Source organism: Amblyraja radiata, chromosome 14, assembly GCF_010909765.2.
Source record: "Amblyraja radiata isolate CabotCenter1 chromosome 14, sAmbRad1.1.pri, whole genome shotgun sequence".
Taxonomy (NCBI): Eukaryota; Metazoa; Chordata; class Chondrichthyes; order Rajiformes; family Rajidae; genus Amblyraja; species Amblyraja radiata.
In genome coordinates, this window is record NC_045969.1 from 57,268,327 (window position 1) to 57,292,220 (window position 23,894).

Consider the following 23,894-nt stretch of genomic DNA (forward strand, 5'->3'; position numbering starts at 1 on the left):
TGCCGCGCTGGCACAGCAGGTAGGGCGGGTGTCAGAGGTTATGGGGAGAAGGCAGGAGAATGGGGTCAGGAGGGAGAGATAGATCGGCCATGATAGAATGGCTGAGTAGACTTGATGGCCCGAATGGCCTAATTCTACTCCTATTCCTTATGACCTTATGAGCTGCTGCCTCACAGCGCCAGAGACCTGGGTTAGAACGTGACCTTGGGTGCAATCTGTACGGAGTTTGAATGTTCTCCCTGTCACCACAAGGGTTTCCTCTGGTGCTCTGGTTTCCTCCCACATCTCAAAGTCATGTGGGTTTGTAGGTTTATTGGCCTCTGTAAAAGTGTGGAGGTGAATGCCAGAATCTAGGGGGAGGTGGTGGAATAGAACATAGAAACATAGAAAAGTAGATGCAGGAGTAGGCCTTCGATCCAGCTCCACCATTCAATAGGATCATGGATGATTCCTTTAACACCAAGAGTTAAATCTAATGTCAGCTGATAAAAATGATATTTTTATTTGAACTGTATGATGAGGGGCATTGAAGACTCGAAGGGCTGAAAGGTCACTGTCTGCACTGTATCTCTCTACAAAAGAAAGTTTGGTGCAAAAGCTTCTGGTTGTTTCTGTGTGATTTAAGGTTTGTTAATTTGAACTTGTAATATCTGTGCTGATTTCTCAGGATTTGTGAAAGCCCGGACAAGGAGAGAGAAGAAACACCAGTTCCTGCCCACAATATGAGCAAAGGGTGAACTGTGCCCATTGTCACAGAGCTGTACACCGTGGAAACAGGCCCTTTGGCCCAACTTGGTTGGCACACTGGGCTAGTCCCATTTGCCTGCATTGTTCCATAGTCTTCCTATCCCTACATCTGTCCAAATGTCTTTTAAAATACCTTTCTGTCCTGGGCCTCCTCCGTTGTCAGAGTGAGGCACAGTGAAAATTGGAGGAACAGCACCTCATATTTCGCTTGGGTAGCTTACACCCTAGCAATATGAACATTGACTTTAACTTAAAATAGCCCTTGCTTTCTCTCTCTCTCCATCCCCTCTCCCTTCCCAGTTCTCCCACCAGTCTGAATGTCTCAGATTACATTTGATCTGTTGTTACCTTCTATCATCACCTGGGTGTTGCCTCTTTGTGATTAGTTTAATTTCTTATTGATCATGGGAATGCAAATAATGAGCCAAAAAACAGATTATTGCTCAAAACATTAATGATAGATTACAAACATTGCAACATAATCACAGGTTACAACAAGCTTGGCTTGAACGTGTAAAACCAACTTGACAAACCTATTGATGTACAAAACACTGGCATCCTGAGCAAAACACAAAGTACTGGAGGAACTCAGCGAGTCAGGCAGTGAGAGAATGGACTGGACAGGCGATGATTTGGTTAGGAACCCTCCACAGACTGATTGAAATAGTGCGGGGAAGAAGCTGAAAAAAATTCAGTTCCCCCTATCCCACCCCGCACCCTGCACTCCGATCAGCTTGAAGAAGGTGTGTAGGAAGGAACTGCAGATGCTGGTTTACACTGAAAATGGACCCAAAATACTGGAGTAACTCAGCGGGGCAGGTAGCATCTCTGGAGGGAGGGAATGGGTGACATCTTGTCCAGCTGCCAGGTCTGAGGTCCACGTGGGCTACTTCTCCCTCCACTTAAACTAAAGTGACATGAAATTAAAATAAATAAGAAGTGAGAAAACTTGAGACTAGTTCTTGTATTGGTAATTTTGAGGAATGCTTTGCCCACCATGTCTTTTAAACGAGGCAATCAGACCCACCTCGACCACTTCCCCTGGCAGCCTTGCCCCTAAAGAGGAAATATCAGTGCAGAGGATAGTACAATAAAATAAAATAAAATACTGCACAATAAAATGTGACGAGAGATCGATCATTTGTTCCTGTCTAAAATTGATCAGAAGATCCTTATTAGCTTAAAAATGAACTCGGATGACGCGTTTGATTTTTTTTTGCTTTCTTGTATATCTTGTAATAATTAGGACTCATAAATATACTCTTATGGTAACTTTCCCAGTGCTTCACCATCAAATGTGGGTGTAAAACAGAATGCAATGAATGACTGGGAAGAAGGGCAGCATCTGTGAAGAAAAGGAATAGGTCTCAACCCTTCTTCAGAACACATGCCCACTCAAACCCACATTTAATAAAATTACCAGACCAGGTGCGGACCCATTGGGCCCCGTGCCCCAAGGTAATATTCCACCACTCACCCATAGCCCACAACTTCGCAGGCGCGGCCTGCAAGTGGGAGCGCGACTGCGACGTTTTTAGATACATAGAAACATAGAAATTAAGTGCAGGAGTAGGCCATTCGGCCCTTCGAGCCTGCACCGCCATTCAATATGATCATGGCTGATCATCCAACTCAGTATCCCGTACCTGCCTTCTCTCCATACCCTCTGATCCCCTTAGCCACAAGGGCCACATCTAACTCCCTCTTAAATATAGCCAATGAACTGGCCTCAACTACCCTCTGTGGCAGAGAGTTCCAGAGATTCACCACTCTGTGTGAAAAAAGTTTTTCTCATCTCGGTTTTAAAGGATTTCCCCCTTATCCTTAAGCTGTGACCCCTTGTCCTGGACTTCCCCAACATCGGGAACAATCTTCCTACATCTAGCCTGTCCAACCCCTTAAGAATTTTGTAAGTTTCTATAAGATCCCCTCTCAATCCTGGTTATATTTATGGTCTGAGCGCAGGTATATGGGACTAGGGGAGACTATGTGTTCGGCACGGACTAGAGGGGTCGAGATGGCCTGTTTCCGTGCTGTAATTGTTATATGGTTATATGGTTATATCCCCTAAATTCTAGAGAGTATAAACCAAGTCTATCCAGTCTTTCTTCATAAGACAGTCCTGACATCCCAGGAATCAGTCTGGTGAACCTTCTCTGCACTCCCTCTATGGCAATAATGTCCTTCCTCAGATTAGGAGACCAAAACTGTACGCAATACTCCAGGTGTGGTCTCACCAAGACCCTGTTTAAAGTTCAAAATGGCAATAACTTGTAAAATATAAGATCAATGTGAACGCATCTCACTCTCCCTCTTCAGTCCCCTATTCCCATCCTCCATTATCCTCCCTCTCCCCACCCTCCACCAACCCTCCTCTGCTTCCTCCCCTCCCCGCCTCCATTACCTCGCCATCCCTCTTCCTACCCCTATCCTCCTGTATTCCCCCTCATCCCCAGTACTCTCCCCCTCCTCTTCACCTTCCCCTTTCTTTCTCCTCTCCTCCCCCACTCCCTACCCCCTCCTCTCCCTCTATCTCACTGCTCCACCACTCCTCACCTCCCCTTCATCCCACCCCCCAGAATGAAAACCGCAATGTTTTTAAAAAAATTGAAATTCGCAATGAAAACCGTGTCTTTTCTTTAACCTAACCTAAACACAATGTTAGCTGTTAATGAAAACGGAAGAATTTGATTAAAACTGAGTCTTTTTTTAAAATTGTGATTTTTTAATGTAAATGAGATTTGGGATTCCATTGTGACGCCATTGTGACGTCGAAAGCGGCTGACGGGCAGGGCAAGTGGAAAAGTGGTTTGAAAAGTGTTCTTTGTAAAGTTTAATATGTGAATAACTTGTAAAATATAACGGCAATCTGAACGAAACTTGTTTCATTTACATCCCAGGACAATCGTGAGTAAGGTGGGCCGAAAATTGTAGCACTATCGTGTACCGTTTTGGCGGGGTTTTGGGATCTCATGCGCACGCACGCACGCACACAAACAAACAAGGTGAGGACCCGTCGGGTCCCTGTCACATGGGAAGAGGCCTGGACCCCCAATGCAACCCGTTCCCCAACGCAATATTGCACCACTAACCTGGAGCTCCCATGGGAGGCGTGGTCCCCAAACTCAACCCGTCGCCGAACGTAAGATTCCAGCACTCCCCTGCCTCCCCCAGCACCAAATAAAAACATTCAAATTGCATTATCCCTGACTGCCAATTGCAATTGCAATTGACCCTCCCCCTCCTGTTGAAGCACCTGCTGCCAGGATTGCAATTGCACTTCTCCAATTACAATACCAATTCACCCTCCCCCTCCAATCCTGCCGGGAGCTGGAGTAAGTGTTGTATGATGGCAACATTGTTGCAAATGTCGGGTGGAGGACTGTGATATCTCTTTCAGGTGAAAAGTTGTTGGAAGTACAGAGTGTTCCTGTATTGCAACTTTGTATCAAACCTTGTTGGAAGCTAGCAGGAAGGATTTTAACGGTAAAATGTTAAAATTGGCTTTTTTAAACTTGAAATATCAATAACTTGTGAAATATAACATCAAATGTGATGAAACTTGATACAAACGACCACAGGAAAAAGCTGAGTAAGATTCTGCAAACATTTTTGCACAACCATGTACCATTTTGGCGTAGCTCCTGAGATCACAGACAGATAGACAGACAGATAAACAAGTCGGGATTTTTAATAGTATACTAGATGAAGTGGGACCCGTTGGGTCATAGTCACATGGCAGGCCTGGTCCACTATTCAACCCATTCCCCAACACAATATTCCACCACTAACCCGTTCCCCTAATGCAAGCTTCCACCACTCACCAACAGCCCCTAACTGTGCAGGCGCATCTCATTTCCCCTCACCCCTTCAGCACTCCCTCCTCTTCATGTGTGGGAGCAGTGGAGGAGAGGGGGGTATGTGTGGGTGGGGGAGTGTAGGGGGAGAGGTGGTGTGGGGGATGCTCAAAAAATTAATGATAGATTACAAACATTGCAACATAATCACAGGTTACAGCTTGGTTTGAAGGTGTAAAACCAACTTGTCAAACCTATTGATGTACAAAACACTGGCATCCTTAGCAAAACACAAAGTACTGGAGGAACTCAGCGAGTCAGGCAGCGAGAGAATGGACTGGACAGGCGATTATTTGGTTAGGAACCCTCCGCAGACTGATTGAAATAGTAAAGGGAAGAAGCTGGAAAACTTTATCATCCGCAATCAGTACCTCGTTCCTGCCTTCTCCCCATATCCCCTGACTCCCCTATCTTCAAGAACCCTATCTAGCTCTCTCTTGATAGCATCCAGAGAACTGGCCTCCACCACCCTCTGAGGCAGAGAATTCCACAGACTCACAACTCTCTGTGAGAAAAAGTGTTTCCTCGTCTCCGTTCTAAATGGCTTACCCTTCATTCTTAAACTGTGGCCCCTGGTTCTGGACTCCCCCAACATCAGGAACATGTTTCTTGCCTCTAGCGTGTCCAAACCCTTGACAATCTTATATGTTTCAATAAGATCCCCTCACATCCTTCAAAACTCCAGAGTGTACAAGCCCAGCTGCTCCATTCTCTCAGCATATGACAGTCCCGCCATCCCGGGAATTAACCATCCCGGAATCTACGCTGCACTCCCTCAATAGCAAGAATGTCCTTCCTCAAATTAGGGGACTAAAACTGCACACAATACTCCAGGTGTGGTCTCACTAGGGCTCTGTACAACTGCAGAATTACCCCTTTGCTCCTATACTCAACTCCTCTTGTTATAAAGGCCAACATGCCATTCGCTTTCTTCACTGCCTGCTGTACCTGCATGCTTACTTTCATAGACTGATGAACAAGCACTCCCAGATCCCATTATACTTCCCCTTTTCCAAACTTGACGCCATTTAGATAGTAATCTGCCTTCCTGTTTTAGCTACCAAAGTGGATAACCTCACAGTTATCCACATTAAACTGAATCTGCCATGCATCTGCCCACTCCCCCAACCTGTCCAAGTCACCCTACATTCTCATAGCATCCTCCTCACAGTTAAAACTGCCACCCAGCTTTGTGTCATCTGCAAATTTGCTAATGTTACTTTGAATCCCTTCATCCAAATCATTGATGTATATTGTAAATAGCTACAGTCCCAGCACCGAGCCTTGCGGTACCCCACTAGTCACTGCCTGCCATTATGAAAGGGACCCGTTAATCCCTACTCTTTGTTTCCTGTCTGCCAACCACTTCTCTATCCATGTCAGCACTCCACCCTCAATGCCATTGCCCTAATTTGCCCACTAATCTTCTATGTGGGACCTTATCAATGGCTTTCTGAAAGTCCAAGTACACTACATCCACTGGCTCTCCCTTGTCCATTTTCTTAGTTACATCCTCAAAAAATTCCAGAAGATTAGTCAAGCATGTTTTCCTCTTCGTAAATCCATGCTGACTCGGACCGATCCCATTACTGTTATCCAAATGTGCGGATATTTCATCTTGTATAATTGACTCCAGCATCTTCCCCACCACCGATGTCAGGCTAACTGGTCTATAATTCGCTGTTTTCTCTCTCTCGCCTTTCTTAAAAAGTGGGATAACATTAACTACCATCCAATCCACAGGAACTGATCCCGAGTCTATAGAACATTGGAAAATTCATCACCAATGCATCCACAATTTCTAGAGCCACTTCCTTAAGTACCCTGGGATGCAGACCATCAGGCCTTGAGATTTATCAGCCTTCAGTTCCATCAGTCTACCCAACACAATTTCCTGCCTAATGTGGATTTCCTTCAGTTTCTCTGTCACCCATATCCTCTGGCCACTACTATATCAGGAAGAGTGTTTGTGTCCTCCATAGTGAAGACGGATCCAAAGTACCTGTTCAACTCATCTGCTATTTCCTTGTTCCCCATAATAAATTCACCTTTTTCGGTCTTTAAGGATACAACTTTAGTCTTAACTAATTTTTTCTTCTTCACATACCTAAAGAAGCTTCTACTATCCTCCTTTTATATTCTTGACTAGCTTCCCTTTGTACCTCATCTTTTCTCTCCGTATTGTCTTTTCAGTTATCTTCTGTTGCTCTTTAAACATTACCCAATCCTCTTGCTTCCCGCTCATCTTTGCTACGTTGTACTTCTTCTCTTTTATTTTTATACTGTCCCTGACGTCCCTTGTAAACCATGGTTGCCCCTTACTCCCCTTGGAATCTTTCTTCCTCCTAGGAATGAACTGATCCTGCATCTTCTGTATTATTCCTAGAAATACCTGCCATTGTTGTTCCACTGTCATCCCTGCATCTTTCCAGTCAACTTTGGCCAGCTCCTCCTTCATGGCCCCATAGTCCCCTTTATTCAACTGTAACACTGACACTCCCGATTTACCCTTCCCCCTCTTCAATTAAACCTGACCATATTATGGTCACTACCTCCTAATGGCTCCTTAACCTCAAGTTCCTTTATCAAATCCGGTTCATGACATAACACTAAATCCAGAATTGCCTTCTCCCTGGTAGGCCCCAATACAAGCTGCTCTAAGAATCCATCATGAAGGCACTCTACAAAGTCCCTTTATTTGGGGTCCAGTACCAACCTGGTTTTCCCAGTCTACCTGCATGTTGAAATCTCCCACAACCACAGCATTACCTTTGCTACATGCCAGTTTTAACTCCTTATTCAACTTGCACCCTATATCCAGGCTACTGCTTGAGGACCTGTAGAAGTCCCATTAGAGTCTTTTTACCCTTGCAATTCAGACTAGTGGGAGAACTGGGAAGGGGGAAGGGATGGAGAGAGAGAGAAAGCAAGGGCTATCTGAACTTAGAGAAGTCAATGTTCATACCACTGGGGTGTAAGCTGCCCAAGTGAAATATGAGGTGCTGTTTCTCTAATTTGTGCTGGGCGTCACTCTGACAATGGATTAGGCCCAGGGCAGAAAGGCCAGTGTGGGAATGGGAGTTAAAGTGGTGAGCAACCAGTGTGTACTGTGTGCAATTCTGGTCGCCCACCTATGGAAAGGTGGCCATTCAGTTGTAAAGGGTGCAGAAGAGATTCACCGGGATGTTCCCTGGGCTTGCAGGCTTGAGTTACAGGGAGAGGTTGGATAGGCTGAGACTTTATTTTTTGAGCGTAGGAGGCTGAGGGGTGACTTTATGGAGGTGTACAAGATCATGAGGGGCACGGATAAAGTGAACATTCACAGTCCCTTTCCCAGGGTAGAGGATTCTAAAACTAAAGGGCACAGGCTTAAGGTGAGAGGGGAGAGATTGAAGAAGGACCTCAGGTGCAACTATTTTCACTCAGAGGATAGTCCATATCAGGAACGAGCTGCCAGAGGAAGCTATACATGCAATATAGAATAGACAATAGACAATAAGTGCAGGAGTAGGCCATTCGGTCCTTCGAGCCAGCACCGTCATTCAATGTGATCATGGCTGATCATTCACAATCAGTACCCCATTCCTGCCTTCTCCCCATATCCCCTGACTCCACTATCTTTAAGAGACCTCTCTCTTGAAAGTATCCAGAGAACTTGCCTCCACCGCCCTCTGAGGCAGAGAATTCCACAGACTCACAACCCTCTGTGTGAAAAAGTGTTTCCTCATCTCTGTTCTAAATGGCTTACCCCTTATTCTTAAACTGTGGCCCCTGGTTCTGGACTCCCCCAACATCGGGAACATGTTTCCTGCCTCTAGCGTGTCTAAACCCTTAATAATCTTATATGTTTCAAAAAGACCACCACTCATCCTTCTCAGCTCCAGAGTGTACAAGCCCTGCCGCTCCAACCAAGCAGACACAAAAAGACATTTGGACAGATGTAGGGATAGGAAGACTATTGGCCCTGTCCCACTGTACGAGTTCATTCAAGAGCTCTCCCGAGTTTTAAAAAAAATCAAACTCGTGGTAAGCATGGAGAATGTACGTAGCGGGTACGTCGGAGCTCGGGGACGTCTCTTAGCGGTTTGTAACGCTGACGGCAGGTACTCGGAAAACGCGGTAAGCTCGGGAAGACTCGTGAAGATTTTTAAACATGTTGAAAAATGTCCACGAGAGCCCCGAGTACCGACACGCGGCCATTACTGTAAATCTCCGAGTTCAAATCAGGGCGAACTCGGGAATACTCTTTGAATGAACTCGTACAGTGGGACAGGGCTTTTAGGAACAAATGCAGGCAAATGGGACTAGCCCAGTGTGCCAACCAAGTTGGGCTGAGGGGCCTGTTTCCGCGGTGTGCAGCTCTATGACAATAAGCAGAGGTAAGGCACAGATCACCCTTTGATCATATTGAGGACATGAAATAGTTTTTCTTCTCTCTCCTGGTCGGGCTTTCACAAATCCTGAGAAATCAGAACAGATATTACAAGTTCACGATTAACAAACCTTAAATCACACAGAAACAGCCAGAATCTTTTGCACCGATCTTACTTTTGTAGAGAGATACAGTGCAGATGGTGACCCTTCAGCCCCTCGAGTTTTCACTGCCCATCATCATCCCGTTACACTAATCCTATATTAACATCATTTTTATCAGCTGACATTAGATTTAGCTCTTCGTCTTGTATTGGTAATTGGTCATTTTGAGAAAAGCGTAGCTTCTTGGATCTGTAGGCATGTACTGAGGGTGCACATGGCCTTGAGTTTACACGAGTAGGAAAAGGCTAGAGAGGTTGGACAAACGCACCCAAAGGGTTGGAGCTTAGATGGGCCTCCTTGGTCGGCATGGACTGGTTGGGCCGAAGGGCCAGTTTCTGTGCTGTGTGACTGCACAGAGTCTTTTACCCAGAGTCAGAGAATCAAGAACCAGAGGTCCGAGGTTGAAAGTACGAGGGTAAAATTTCAATAGCAACCTGAGGGGTGCTCAGAACACGCTGCCAGAGGAGGTAGTTGAGGCAGATACTATAACAACATTTAAAAGATGCTTGGACAGGTACATGGATAGGAAAACATCGCAGGGCTATGGGCCAAAAGGTGGGACATCTTGGCAGGAATGGGCTAGTTGGGCAGAAGGGCCTGTTTCCGTGCTCTGTCACTCTGACTCTGAGATTATGGATTTTGTGACGTAAATGTGGGCAAATGGGACTAGCTTAGATGGGGCAATTTGTTGGGCGAGGGCTGGTGGACCTATAAGGTTGTTTCTGTGTTGCATGTCTCTAAGTAGGAGATCTTTGCAGTTCCTTCCCATAAGCCTAATCCTTTTGACAGATCTTCTACTACAGTTTTGGACCCCTTTCTGATCTGATAAAAGTGCTGTTGTGTGCCTTTCACAAGATATGTTTTGACATTTCTGCCCACTTGATTTTGTCATGAGACCTGTTGAAACAACCTCTTCTGTTGTGGGGACATATCCTTATTTAGGTCTGTACACTGGGGCTTTGTTTGATAGCTTTCTGCAGCGTTGCAGCAACTCTGAGTCGCTGAGCCATTCAGCATGAAGATGCCAACCAACACGCCCCACCTACACTAGTCACATCTGCCTGCGATTGACCCATATCCTTCTAAACTATCCTATCCATGTACCTATCCATTGAGTAAGAAAGAACTGCAGATGCTGGTAAAATTGAAGGTAGACACAAAATGCTGGAGTAACTCAGCGGGACAGGCAGCATCTCCGAAGAGAAGGAATGGGCGACACCCTTCCTCAGACTGATGTCAGGGGAATGTGCGGGGGAAGGGTGGGGGGTGGGGAGGGGTGGGGTGTGGGGGAGGGGTGGGGTGGGGTGTGGGGGAGGGAGGGGGTGTGGGGGAGGTGTGGGGTGTGGGGGAGGGGAGGGGTGTGGGAGAGGTGAGGGGTGTGGGGGTGGGGTGTGGGGGAGGGTGGGTGGGGTGTGGGGGAGGGGAGGGGTGTGGGAGAGGTGAGGGGTGGGGGAAAGGAGTGGGGGGACTCTAGTTTGGAATCCTCTGTCCAGGGGATAAGTCTGTGTTCGTTTGTTTGTACATTTATTCACGGCAGCCAGACAACAGTCGCTTGTCTTTTTCTTTTTGATTTCAGTTTTAATTTCAAGTTTTTGTGCAACATGTGTGTTGTGACGATCGGCAGACCAATTTCCCTCCGGGGATGAATACAGTTTTAACGATCGTATGGTAGAGGTGCTCCAGGCCCCCTTGACACCTACAGTGTGAGCTGTAGGGAGAGGTTGAGTAGGCTGGGACTCTATTCCATGGAGCGCAGGTGTACAAAATCATGAGAGGAATAGATCGGGTAGATGCACAGGAATCCGAGGGGTTACTTTTTCACACAGAGGGTGGTGGGTGTATGGAACAAGCTGCCAGAGGAGGTGGTTGAGGCTGGGACTATCCCATCGTTTAAGAAACAGTTGGACAAGAACATGGATAGGACAGGTTTGGAGGAATATGGACCAAGTGCAGGCAGGTGGGAGTAGTGTGGCTGGGACATTGTTGGCCGGTGTGGGCGAGTTGGGCCGAAGGGCCTGTTTCCACACTGTATCACTCTGTGACTGTGACTATAATAATCAACTTCATTACGGACTCAAGGTCCAGACAAGGTGCAACATTACATTAAAAATGCATTGCATATCAAATATCATAAATATATATAAAATCATGGTATATCACATAAAAACATCATAATTTATATTTAACAAAAACCCACAATACTTAAGTTAAAAATCCAGATTAAAAGATGATCAATGTCCTACAACGAGACAACGATACCAATGTCTCCACAACTGGGATTTGTAGCGTGTAGTGCTGACCCTTATGTTTGTCAAGGCCACAATAAGCACATTTTTAGAGTCATTTATCCTGCAAATGAATTTATACATGTGGTGTCTTTGGATAGCTTCTAAAGTACTGACTCCTGCAGCCACAAACATATTACTGGCACTACACCATCTAGGTTGCCTTAGCAGTGTTCTCATGGCATCGTTATATGCCACCTTTAGTCTCTGCATACTTGTCTTTAAATAGTTCGACCACAGGTGCACAGTGTAGAGTGGTGTGCAGTATGCTCTAAATAGCGACATCTTCACCACATCTGCACACGCACCAAATTTACGCAAGAGGATATTTGCCTGTACATACAGCATGCGTCGTTGCCTATAAATATCCTCATCATCTGTCATTTGTTCTGTAATAATATGCCCTAGATATTTTATCTTATTACAGACACTAAGATTGTTGTCAGACAATTTAAAAACAGGATATTTTAGGCATTTATCCTCTTTGGTTCTACAGACCACAACAGCACTCTTACTAGCATTATATTTAATGTCATGTTCCACACCATACACAGAACATATAGTAAGGAGCTGCTGGAGACCAGCGCTAGATGGACTAAAGACCACAAGATCATCTGCATACATAATATGGTTCACTAAAATATTACCAATCATGCACCCAGTGTTACAGGCTTCAATTGTTTAGACAGATCATCAATATATAGATTAAAAAGGACTGGGGACAAAATTCCCCCTTGTCTAACACCATTGCTAACCCCAAATGGGGCTGAGACCCTATTGCCCTATTTTATTTGCATAGTCTGGTGGGCATACCAGTAGGCCAGAATTCTAACAATGTATTCAGGCACCCTTCTTTGACTCATTTTACCAAACAGCTTTCTGTGATTAACACGGTCAAAGGCTTTGGAAGCATCAATAAAGCACATAAGGATTGAAGAGTTTTTGCCTATATTTGTTTACAATCTCCTTTAGGGCATATATGCATAAGTCAGTGCCATGTTTAACTATGATCTTCTTCAAGCTGAAGATGGACGCAAAATGCTAGAGTAACTCAGCAGGTCAGAGCTCTCGTCTCAGCAATTTGTGCTTGTTTAAGGCTCCAGCAACTGCAGTTCTTTGTGTCTCCATTTCACTGCTACACTGCGAAATCTCAACGTGTGCCTACTTTGAAATTCTTCAAATCACTCTGATGGGAGTTCTCTGAGACCCCCTCTCATTGCTCCCCTTTCTTTAGAATCTGAAGAAAGGTCCTGACCTGAAATGTCACCTGTCCATTTCCCTCCACAGATGCTGCCAGACCCGCTGAGTTCCTCCAGCACTTTGTGTTTTGTCAGTGTTCAGTGCTGCCCTGTGCAGTCCCCAGGGTCACTGGGTGGGGATGTACATACCGTGCTCAGCGGGCCAGGCAGCATCTCTGGAGACAAATAGACGGGTGACGTCTTGGGTCAGGACCCCTTCTTCTGGGGATTGAATAGTAAAGGTTGCCACAAAACAAACTATACTGGAGACAGCCAGCATCTCAGGCAGTTCAAGTGGAGAGAGGAACAGTTACAGTTTCACACTGATGACCCTGACGCTGAATATTCTGTGTCGTATTTCTAAATCAGAAGGTTTAAATGTGGTTGGTTCCATCAAAATGGTATGAACCAGGGATGGGGAACCTTGTTATGCCTTGTTATGCTTGGGGAATGCCACATTGTTAGCTGTAATCTAATAAGGCCACATCCTAGAAACTTCAATTAATATACTTCAAAATGTACATTATTTTGTTAAAATAGCCCTCATGACTTACTAATGTTTTAATTGTGGCCGTTATAAATAATTTATTTATAAAAATAATAAAAGACGAACAAAAACATATTAATAAAAATAAAAGGATTTGTTCTACAAAGTTTGGATTCATTCAAAAGGCCGCACTTAATGGCCTAGAAGGCCACATGCGGACTTAAGGCCACAGGTTCCCCACCTCTGGTCTGAACCTTTCTACATTCTTTTCATTAAAGATCCTCCAAATAAACCAGTTGCTTCATTCATCTTAGTCATAGCATCATAGATTCACACAGCACAGAAACAGGCCCTTCGGCCCAATTTCTCCGTGCCGACCAAGATGCCCTATTCACACTAATCCCACCTGCTCACATTTAGCCCATATCCCTGCAGACTTTTCGCACCCATGTACCTGTATCTTGTTAAACCATGCCATTGAGTGTCAAGTCAAGTCAAGCCATGTTTATCGTGAAACCGAGTCTTGACATGCTATGTTTCGAGGGTAAAATCTGAACCTTTCAGCACCCTATTCATTAAACATCCTCAAAATAAAACAGTTGTTTCATCCCGACCCAAAACAGCACCTATCCATGCCTGACCCTGCTGAGTTACTCCAGCACTTTGTGTCTTTTTCTGTAAACCACCACCTGCAGTTCCTTATTTCTACCTTCTGCTTCATTCATCTTGTAGATTAACATCTTATTAAACTGTGCAATTGCCTAGTCAAATTAGTTACGACAGATTTATTGTGAAGGTGAGTTTTTGCCAAGTGCCCAAGGGCAGGGAGGTGCAATTTGTGCAGCATCTGAAGTTGTTATGCTATCTATAAATTTGCTGATGGCACCACTGCTGTTGCCAAGTCAAGGGTGGTGATAAGTCAGCCTACAGGAGCGAAAGAACACCTGGTTTGGATGTGCCACAACAACGTCAACAAGACCAAGGGACTGAGCGCTGGCTTCAGGAGACAATAGACAATAGGTGCAGGAGTAGGCCATTCAGCTCTTCGAGTCATTCAATCTCATGTAGATAGGGTGGTAAAGAAAGCTTTTGGTGTGCTGGCCTTTATAAATCAGAGCATTGAGTATAGAAGTTGGGATGTAATGTTAAAATTGTACAAGGCATTGGTGAGGCCAATTCTGGAGTATGGTGTACAATTTTGGTCGCCTAATTATAGGAAGGATGTCAACAAAATAGAGAGAGTACAGAGGAGATTTACTAGAATGTTGCCTGGGTTTCAGCAACTAAGTTACAGAGAAAGGTTGAACAAGTTAGGGCTTTATTCTTTGGAGCGCAGAAGGTTAAGGGGGGACTTGATAGAGGTTTTTTAAATGATGAGAGGGATAGACAGAGTTGACGTGGAAAAGCTTTTCCCACTGAGAGTAGGGAAGATTCAAACAAGGGGACATGACTTGAGAATTAAGGGACTGAAGTTTAGGGGTAACATGAGGGGGAACTTCTTTACTCAGAGAGTGGTAGCTGTGTGGAATGAGCTTCCAGTGAAGGTGGTGGAGGCTGGTTCGTTTTTATCATTTAAAAATAAATTGGATAGTTATATGGATGGGAAAGGAATGGAGGGTTATGGTCTGAGCGCAGGTATATGGGACTAGGGGAGATTATGTGTTCGGCACGGACTAGAAGGGTCGAGATGGCCTGTTTCCGTGCTGTAATTGTTATATGGTTATATGGTTATTACATGGTAATGTGATCATGGCTGTACAGTTACTCGAGACCACACAACAGTTGTCATTGGAGGGTCAGCGGTGGACTTGGGCATTAACATATCACGGCTCATCTGTCCTGGGCCCAGCACACGGATGTCATCAGGAAATTAGACAACTTTCTTAGACGTTTAAAGAGATTCGATATCAATGCTGATCTTGCCCACGTCAACCATCTATCATCCCATACACTAGCACTATCCTACACACTAGGGACAATTTTTACAATTTACCAACGCCAATTCACCTACACACATGCATGTCTTTAGAGTGTGGGAGGAAACCGGAGCACCCGGAGAAAACCCACGCGGTCACAGGGAGAACTTCAAACTCGATACAGGCAGCACTCATAATCAGCACCTCTACCGCTGCACCACTGTGCCGTCCTATTTTTCCAATAACTGGAACAAATTTCTACAGATGTACTGGTAGAAGGTATCCTGACTGGTTGCGTCACGGCCTGGTACAACAGTTCTAACATACGGGAACGCAAGAGGCAGCAGAGAGTGATGGACTCAGCTTGGTGCATCACAGGCTCAGATCGCCCCATCAACAATGGCATCTACATGAGATGCTATGTCAAGGAGAGGCATCGGTCATCAAGGATCCCCACCATCTGGGCCGTGCCCTCTTCCCACTGCTACCGTCGAGCAGGAGGTACAGAAGCCTGAAGTCCCACACATCCAGGGTCAGGAACAGATACTTTCCTACATCCATCAGGTTCTTGTACGAACCTGAACAACCCTAATCCTACCTCGGTAACGGAACACTACGGACCACCTCTTGCACCCCCATGCACTTGTTTTTTTCTCCTGGTTTAACTTCATGCCTTCTATATTCTGTTGGGCTGAAGCAAAGCAAGATTTTCATTGTCCTATCTGGGACACATGACAATAAACTCTCTTGAATCTTGAATCCATATTTTACATTTATCTGTTTAACTCCATTTGCCATTTCCTGGCCCACTTTGCCCGGAGATCTCGATGCTGTTGTAGGCTTGGATAACCTCCTTCACTGTCCACTAGTCGCTCTCTATCATTGTCATGTTTTTGTGGAGCATTCTTACTGTTTCATTGATAACGGGCAATATATTTTCCCATTGAGGAATTCCCATTCCCATCCTTAAGGTTCCCTCTCTTCCATTGAAATGTCCAGCTAAATACCTCCATGTTGTACAGCAACCAGTCGGACATGGTCCATATTCCTCAAAGCTGCAGCTTTACAAGTCCATACAGGCAATAATATACGGATACATACATAACAAACAATAATACACTAAATCAATGATTGTAATACTAGGTAATGACACGAGCTGAAGATTATAACAGTAAAAGTTGCATCATTATTTGGAAATAATTTTAATTTTGCAATAGTTAAAAGAACATAATTTCACACTAAATGTGTTGAAAGTTATTCTAAGTTGTGGAAATATGCACAAAGGAATGTTTTGGGTAATCAATTTATGATATAAAAAAACGATTGACTTTGCTAGTTGTGGTATAAACTAACTTCAAACTGTAAAACATCAGCATTAATAAAACATGGAATTTGTATTCAGACCATGTAACGATTCACTTTCTGGTCAGGTATATTGAAAGAGTTATAGTTGCATTTTAAAAGTTGCGATTGGATTAGATTAATTGATTTTTGATTTTGCAGCATGAAGGTCTATTTTTTAACTTTCTGCCTGAGCATTTATTCGGTTTCCCACTCATTATAGAAACAGCATAGTATTCCTTTCCATTCTAATCAGCACAGGCAGCTAATCTCCACTGGTATTTTCACAATGGAGAGAAGATCTCAAAATGTACTTTGAAAAGACACCAAGTGAGAATCCATTTAATGACAATCTTCATTCTATGTGTTCAACTGCTTAAATTAATATTTATATTATAAATTGAGGTTTAAAAAGAAAACACCCATCATTGTTCTTCTAAGGTCCGTTCATTTTAGACTTCCAAGTACTTTGTTTTTCAAAACTGTTATTATTTTTTAAATACTTTACAATTTCTTGCATTTGTATCTTTTGAAGTTTGTGTTATGGTCAGGACTTTACTTACCAGCCCGCATGAAGTGAAACAGTATCTTGGATAATTCCTTCCTTTTTGTTAATTTAATGGAAACAACATTTTTAAGATTGTTCGTTGTGCTCTCGTCTTAAATTCTGTAATTACTGCTAAAATCGTGAAAGTATTATCATGATAGTTATTCAGTTGACTTTTAAACCCAGTTGGTTAGTAATGAGAATATTCTCCATGGAAAGAAAGCTAGAAATAAGCAAATGGGATTGAAATGGGTTCTTACCTTTGGTCAGTTATTCATACATTGACAATGGGAAAACATGCTGAATTGATTTCTCGTGAAGCCATCCTTGCAGAAACATTTTAATAACCTTCAGATAACTGGCAATATTTCATTAACACAGATGTAGTGCATGTTCCTGTAATGGCGACCAACATTTCTCATTTTGCACTGGAGGAGACTTGGACTGAACGATATTTCCTTTGGGGTTAATTTCGTGCTTTGCACATTAATGCACTGCACGCTAGGCTCCAGGAAAGGTCAAAGCGATATAATCTCAGTTAATCATTGATCTGATCGCTCAACTGGCTGAGAAGTTGGTGAACCTTCTGCTTCCAAAGAAGAGAGGAAAATTGTCAGGAAATTGTTGGAAAGCATCAGAGATAAGATAATTAAGCCACAATGTAGACATTCCAAACAAACTTTATGATATAAAAAATCTTGTTTGGATGTAATAATGTAAGGGTACTTAGATATACTGCTCTGCATCCCTTCATTCTAATCACCACTAATTAACAAGTTATTTTAAGTACATGAATTCTAACTTTGACCTGCACATGAAACTGAAGGCCAGCCTATAGTTTGTCAGCTAACTCTCCCTCTACCAATGATCTTTTGCAACCTTCTTCACCAGATCCAATAGGAAAAGTGTTCCTGCAGGCCTCACTTTGCTAGAGAACATCATTGTAATCTTACCCACAAAATTCCAGGAAATCATACATACAGTCGTAAAAATCTAACAGCAGTTCATGGCCTTTCTTTTTCACCGTTGTTTCGTTTGTCTTGGTTTGAGAATGGACCACAAGAAATGGCTAAAAGTTGTGAATGTAGCCCAGTCCATCGCACAGACCAGACTCCCCAACATTGACTCCATCTACACTTCTCGCTGTCTCTCAAAAGCAGCCAACATAATCAAAGACTTGTCCCACCCTGGTCATTCCTTCTTTCTCCCCGCTCCTGTCCAGCAGAAGCTGCAGACGTTTGAAAGTGCACACACTACCAGAATCAGGAACTGCTTCTTCCCCTCTGTTATCGGGCTTCAGAACGGTCCTTCCTAAAGCTGGGGTACTGTCTGATTCACGTCTACCCCATTGCGGACATGGGACTTTGTCTGTGGAACCGATGCGCTACAATGCCGAGAACTATAATCTGCACTCTTTAGTTTAGTTTAGTTTAGTTTATTGTCACATTTACTAAGGTACAGTGAAACGTTTTTTGGTAACTAACCAGTCAACGGGAAGACAACACATGATTACAATCAAGCCATCCACAGTGTACAGATACAGGATAAAGGGAATGTTTAGTGTAAGATGAGGTCCGGTAAAGTCCAGTTAAATATAGTCTGTGAGTCTCCAATGAGGAGACCCTTTATATTTCCCTTTGCTCTGCCTATTGTACTTGAGTTTGGCTTGATTGTATTTATGTTGAATATTATTTGATGAACGCAGCGGCAGACAAGCGAGCGCGCAGAAAGGAGCGCAGCAACTTCAACAAACCACAGACCCATCACACAAATGTGACCTTTGCCACAGAGGCTGTCACTCCCGCATTGGTCTCTTCAGCCACAAGCGATCCTGCTCCAGCCGAGGTTTGGAGCAAGCAGCCAACAACTAGGGTGCATCACTCATGGTCAGTCATGACCGAGGGGAGCCTACGATTATTTGATCTGATTGTATAGCATGCAAAACACAGCTTTTCACTGTACCTCGGTACACATGATAGTAACAGACCTAATCTGAGACTTTAAGTCCTATGTAAAGGGATTGGTCAAGAGGCACAAATGTGTACCCTCATGAGGTTTAACACCCTCAATAGAAATTTATTGTAAAATATAATTTGAATCCTAAATATTAATATCCATAGAGCAGTACAACAGGGAAACAGGCCTTTCAGCCCACCTTGTCAATGCTACCTTTGAATACTGGACTGGTCCCATTTGCCTGCATTTGGCCCATGGTTCTTTCTCCAAGACCTTTCTATCTATACACCTGCCCATGATTGAATTATCAGATTTTATAATAATAAAGTGTGGAACAACATAAGAGAATAAATATGTACATTGTTTTGGGTCCAAGTGCTTTTAAGCAGAACTTGTCCAGTATTAGCTTGCTTGGTCAGTTTAGAGATATAGCGCAGAAACAGGCCCTTTGGCCCACCAGGTCCGCGCCGATACCGGCACATTAACACTATCCTACACCCACTAGAGACAATGTTTACATTTCCCAAGGCAATTAACCTGCAAACCTTTGTAGTGTGGGAGGAAACCGAGGATCTCGGAGAAAACCCACGCAGGTCACGGGGAGAACGTACAAACTCAGTACTGATATTGTCATATGAAGATCCATGAGCTTCCTGTGGAATGGAAACAATTATTTTGGAGATACAGCATGGAAACAGGCCCTTCAGCCCACTGAATCCACATCAACCATCGATCACCCGTTCACACTAGTTCAATGTTATCCCACTTTCTCATCCACTCCCTATACACTAGGGGCAAATTTACAGAGGGCCAATTAACCTACAAACCCGCACGTCTCTAGGATGTGGGAGGAAACCGGAGCACCCGGAGAAAATCCATGCGGTCACAGGGAGAACGTGCAAACTCCACATTGACAACACCCGAGGTCGGGGAAAAGGTACAGAAAAGACTTGCGAGGATGTTGCCAGTTCTCAAGGGCCAGAGCTTTAGGGAGAGGTTGCGCAAGGTAGGACTCTATTCCTAAGAGCGCAGGAAGTGATCTTACTGACCCGTATAAGATCATGAGGGGAATAGATAGAATAAATGTACAGAGTATTTTATCCAGGGTAGGGGAATCAGAGGACATGTGAGAGTGGAAAGATTTAATATGAACCTGAGGGGCAACTTTTTCACTCAGAGGATGGTGAGCATATGGAACGAGCTGCCAGAGGAGATAGTTGAGGCAGGTACTATAACAACATTTAAAAGTCTCTTGCACAGGTACATGGCTAGGGAAGTATTGGTGGGATATGGGTTAAATGTGGACAAATAGCACTAGTGTAGATGGGGCAACTTGGTTGGCATTACAAGGTGGGCCAAAGGGCCTGTTTCTGTGCTGTATGACTCCAATAATATTGAATATTATGCTTTTGGATTCTTCCAAGAGCTTTGCAGTAGCTAATCTATTTTGATACAATGCGTGTAAAACATGTGTGTTCTGGGGATTTTGATCTTTAACAGAATGCACAAACATATATACATGAGACTGGAAGAACTCACAGAACGAGTGCGCAGCTTATTCAAAGGTTGTTCATAGACTGGAATCTTCTTCCAAACATGTACGTAATACAGACACAATCTATTATGGATGGCAGGTGTAAAGTTTAGTTTGAGGTTTATTATTGTCACATGTGTTGAAGTACAATAAAAAGCTGTGGTAACTCAGCGGGTGCAGCAGCATCTATGGAGCGAAGGAAATAGGCAACGTTTCGGCCCAAAACGTTGCCTATTTCCTTCGCTCCATAGATGCTGCTGCACCCGCTGAGTTTCTCCAGCATTTTTGTGTGCCTTCGATTTTCCAGCATCTGCAGTTCCTTCTTAAACAATAAAAAGCTGTGTTCTGCATGTTATACAATCAGATCAGACAATACTGTACATAAATGCAATTAAGCCAAACTCCAGTAGATGAGATAGAGCAAAGGGGAAGATACAGAGCGTTGAATATAGTGCACTCAGAAGTATTAAGACCCACTTTTTCTACATTTTGTTATGTTACAGCCTTATTTTAAAGTGGATTTTTAAAAATCATCAATCTACACACAATGCCCCAGAATGAAGAAGCAAATTCAGATGTTTAGAAATTTTTGCAATTAAAAAAAACCAAAACTGAAATCTCACATTTACATAAGTATTCAGACCCTTTCTATGACTCTCAAAATTGAGCTTAGGCTCATCCTGTTTCCATTGATTATCCTTCAGATGTTTCTACAACTTGATTTGAGTCCACCTGTGGTAAATTAAATTAATTGGACATGATTTGGAAAGGCACACACACACCTGTCTATATAAGGTCCCACGGTTGACAGTGCCTATCAGAGCAAAAACTAAGCCATGAAGACAAAGGAATTGGCCGTAGACCGAGACAGGATTGTGTCGAGACACAGATCTGCGGACCTGAAAATAGCTGTGCATCGACGCTCCCCATCCAACCTGAGAGGATCTGCAGAGAAGAATGGGAGAAATTACCCGAATACAGGTAATGCCAAGCTTGTAGCGTCATACCAAAGAAGGCTTGAGGCTGTAATCGCTGCCAAAGGTGCCTCAACAAAGTACTAAAGGGTCTGAATACTTATGTAAATGTGATATTTCAGTTATTTATTTTTAATAACTTTGCAAACATTTCTAAACGCCTATTTTTGCTTTTTTATTATGGGGTATTGTGTGTAGATTGATGATAAAAAAAAGAATCTATTTTAGAGTAAGGTTGCAATGTAACAAAATGTGGAAGGGTCTGAATGTGCCGTATAGTTCCCAGCATTGTAGCACATCAGTTTCATAGACAATGTTAATCGTTATTGTTTAAAACCAATGTTACATATACTGCAATGAATTATAAAACAGCACAGGATCCGTCTCTTTGGCCCACAATGAACATGAAGCCAAGTTAAACTAATCTCGTCTTCCTGCACATGGTTCATATCCCTCTGTTCCCTGCATATCCATGTGCTTGGTTAATAGCCTCTTCAATGGCACTATCTTATCTGTATTCACCACCACCCCTGGCAGCATGTTCCAGGTCCCCACCACCCTCTGTGTGGGGGGAAAAAACAATTTGGCCCACACATCTCCTTTAAGCTTTGCCCTTCTCATCCTAAAGCTATGTCTCTAGTATTTGACAATTCTACCCTGGGAGAAAGATCAGATGTCTACCCCAAGTATCATCCTCCAAATCACTTGTCAAATAGTGCATAAATGGAAACAATGTGAGAACAAGCCAGATCTTGCTTAGACCAGGAGGAGATTGTCTATTGAGAGTTATTATGCAGTTAATAAGGATGTTAATCCTGTGTAATTTAAACTGATATTATCTGTGTCGACATCAATAATTCCTGCACCTGGATCTGTGCCATGGGAACTTAATTCCCTTATTTGCTTGCCTGATCTTGTGGCATGACGCACAATGTCTAACGCCCTGAAGAAAGCCTTCACACTCGCGTTGGTTTAGCATACAGCCTGTCACCGCTGGCCAGTCGCCAGCAGCCTCACGAGAAGGTCCAGCCCCAAGAACTCAATAACAACTCCAAGGTCAGATGCACTAATTGGCCTTGTCTGCACACGGTTTATGATTGGTGAGAATGTAGGTAAAAGGGGCTTCTGGAATAAACGTGACACAAGGTGCCTGGCTCAGCTAAGTGTCGTTTGTTCTTTGCTTTCTGTCGTGGGATTCAGTAGACCCAGTTGCTATTCGCAACCTTCCACTTACTCATGAAATAAACGATGATAAAAGTGACACGGTATCAGTCGACAAAGTTAAACTCGACGTCCCAAGTCTTTTTACAACCAACACGAGAGCGTGGTTTTCAATACTAGAAGCTTGATTTCACTCCCTCAATGTCACGAGAATTTGTCGAACCAATCCCAACAGGCAGATCCTGGCAACATCCTGGTAAACCTTCTCTGCACCCTTTCCTGCTTGACAAAATCCTTCCTATAGCAGGGTGACCAAAGTTGTAGACAATACTCCTAATGGGTCCTCACCAACTTCTGGTACAACTGTAACATAACATCCCAACTTCTGTACTCCATACCCTGACTGATGAAGGCCAATGTACCAAACGCCAAGCACAATACTCCGAGTGTGGCCTCACCAACTAATATATTAAATGTGTAGGAAGGAACTGCAGATGCTGGTTCAAACCGAAAATAGACATAAAAAGCTGGAGCGACTCAGTGGGCCAGGCTGCATCTCTGGAGAGAAGGAATGGGTGACATTGTGGGTCGAGAGGTACAGGCTCTGCCTCTGCCTGATTCTTCACATACCTTTCTACCCGTGAGTGCACTCCAGTGTCCCTTGAGCCACACTCTATGGCCCTTTCTCACTCCAGTTTTGCACCTTGATAAAGCACAAGCAGGGGACGACCACTTGACAACAATCTGAAACACTTTATTTTTTCCGTATATAATGTTTTTATTAGAAGCATATACATATCGTAATCAAAACACAATTAGTTTATCAATTGCATATTGTTAATAGCTGGGATTCAGCTATCAAAATGGCTGGGGTCCCCGTTTATCAATTACATATTAACACAGCTATTTGTTTTTGTTATTTTTTTATCGATAGAAAGAAAGGGATTTTTTAAAAATATAATAAATTACCAATTTTGGAGATAGGTCCATAGATTATAAAACGTAACTATTCATCTAATCCTGGATTCAGGTTTCAGTCAGGCCTCCGTGCTGGACCAATTTACCCTTTCAGATAATCAATAAATGGAGACAATGGTCTAGCAAATAATTCTAGTTTGTCAATTAAGACAAGTCTAATTTTTTCTAAATGTAAGGTCTCCATAATTCGCATTTTAATTGTGGGGGTTGTTGGGTTTTTCAAAAAATGTAATATTAATTTTTTCCCAATTATTATACTGTAATCAAGGAAGTTTCTTTGGCTTGTTGAGAGTAAATGAGAGTAAGTCTGAGGTCATCCTTCTCGGCCCCTCGGACT

General features: G+C 43.5%; 1 protein-coding gene across 1 annotated transcript in view; it reads right to left on the reverse strand.

The window, feature by feature from the left end:
* The window catches only part of casr (calcium sensing receptor), a 75,869-nt gene extending 58,453 nt beyond the window's left edge, over positions 1-17,416 (reverse strand). The window contains exon 1 of the mRNA XM_033033435.1: positions 17,215-17,416. The gene's annotated coding sequence lies outside the window, so the exon portion shown is untranslated. The remainder of the gene's footprint in view (positions 1-17,214) is intronic.
* Between the last annotated feature and the right edge of the window lie 6,478 nt (positions 17,417-23,894).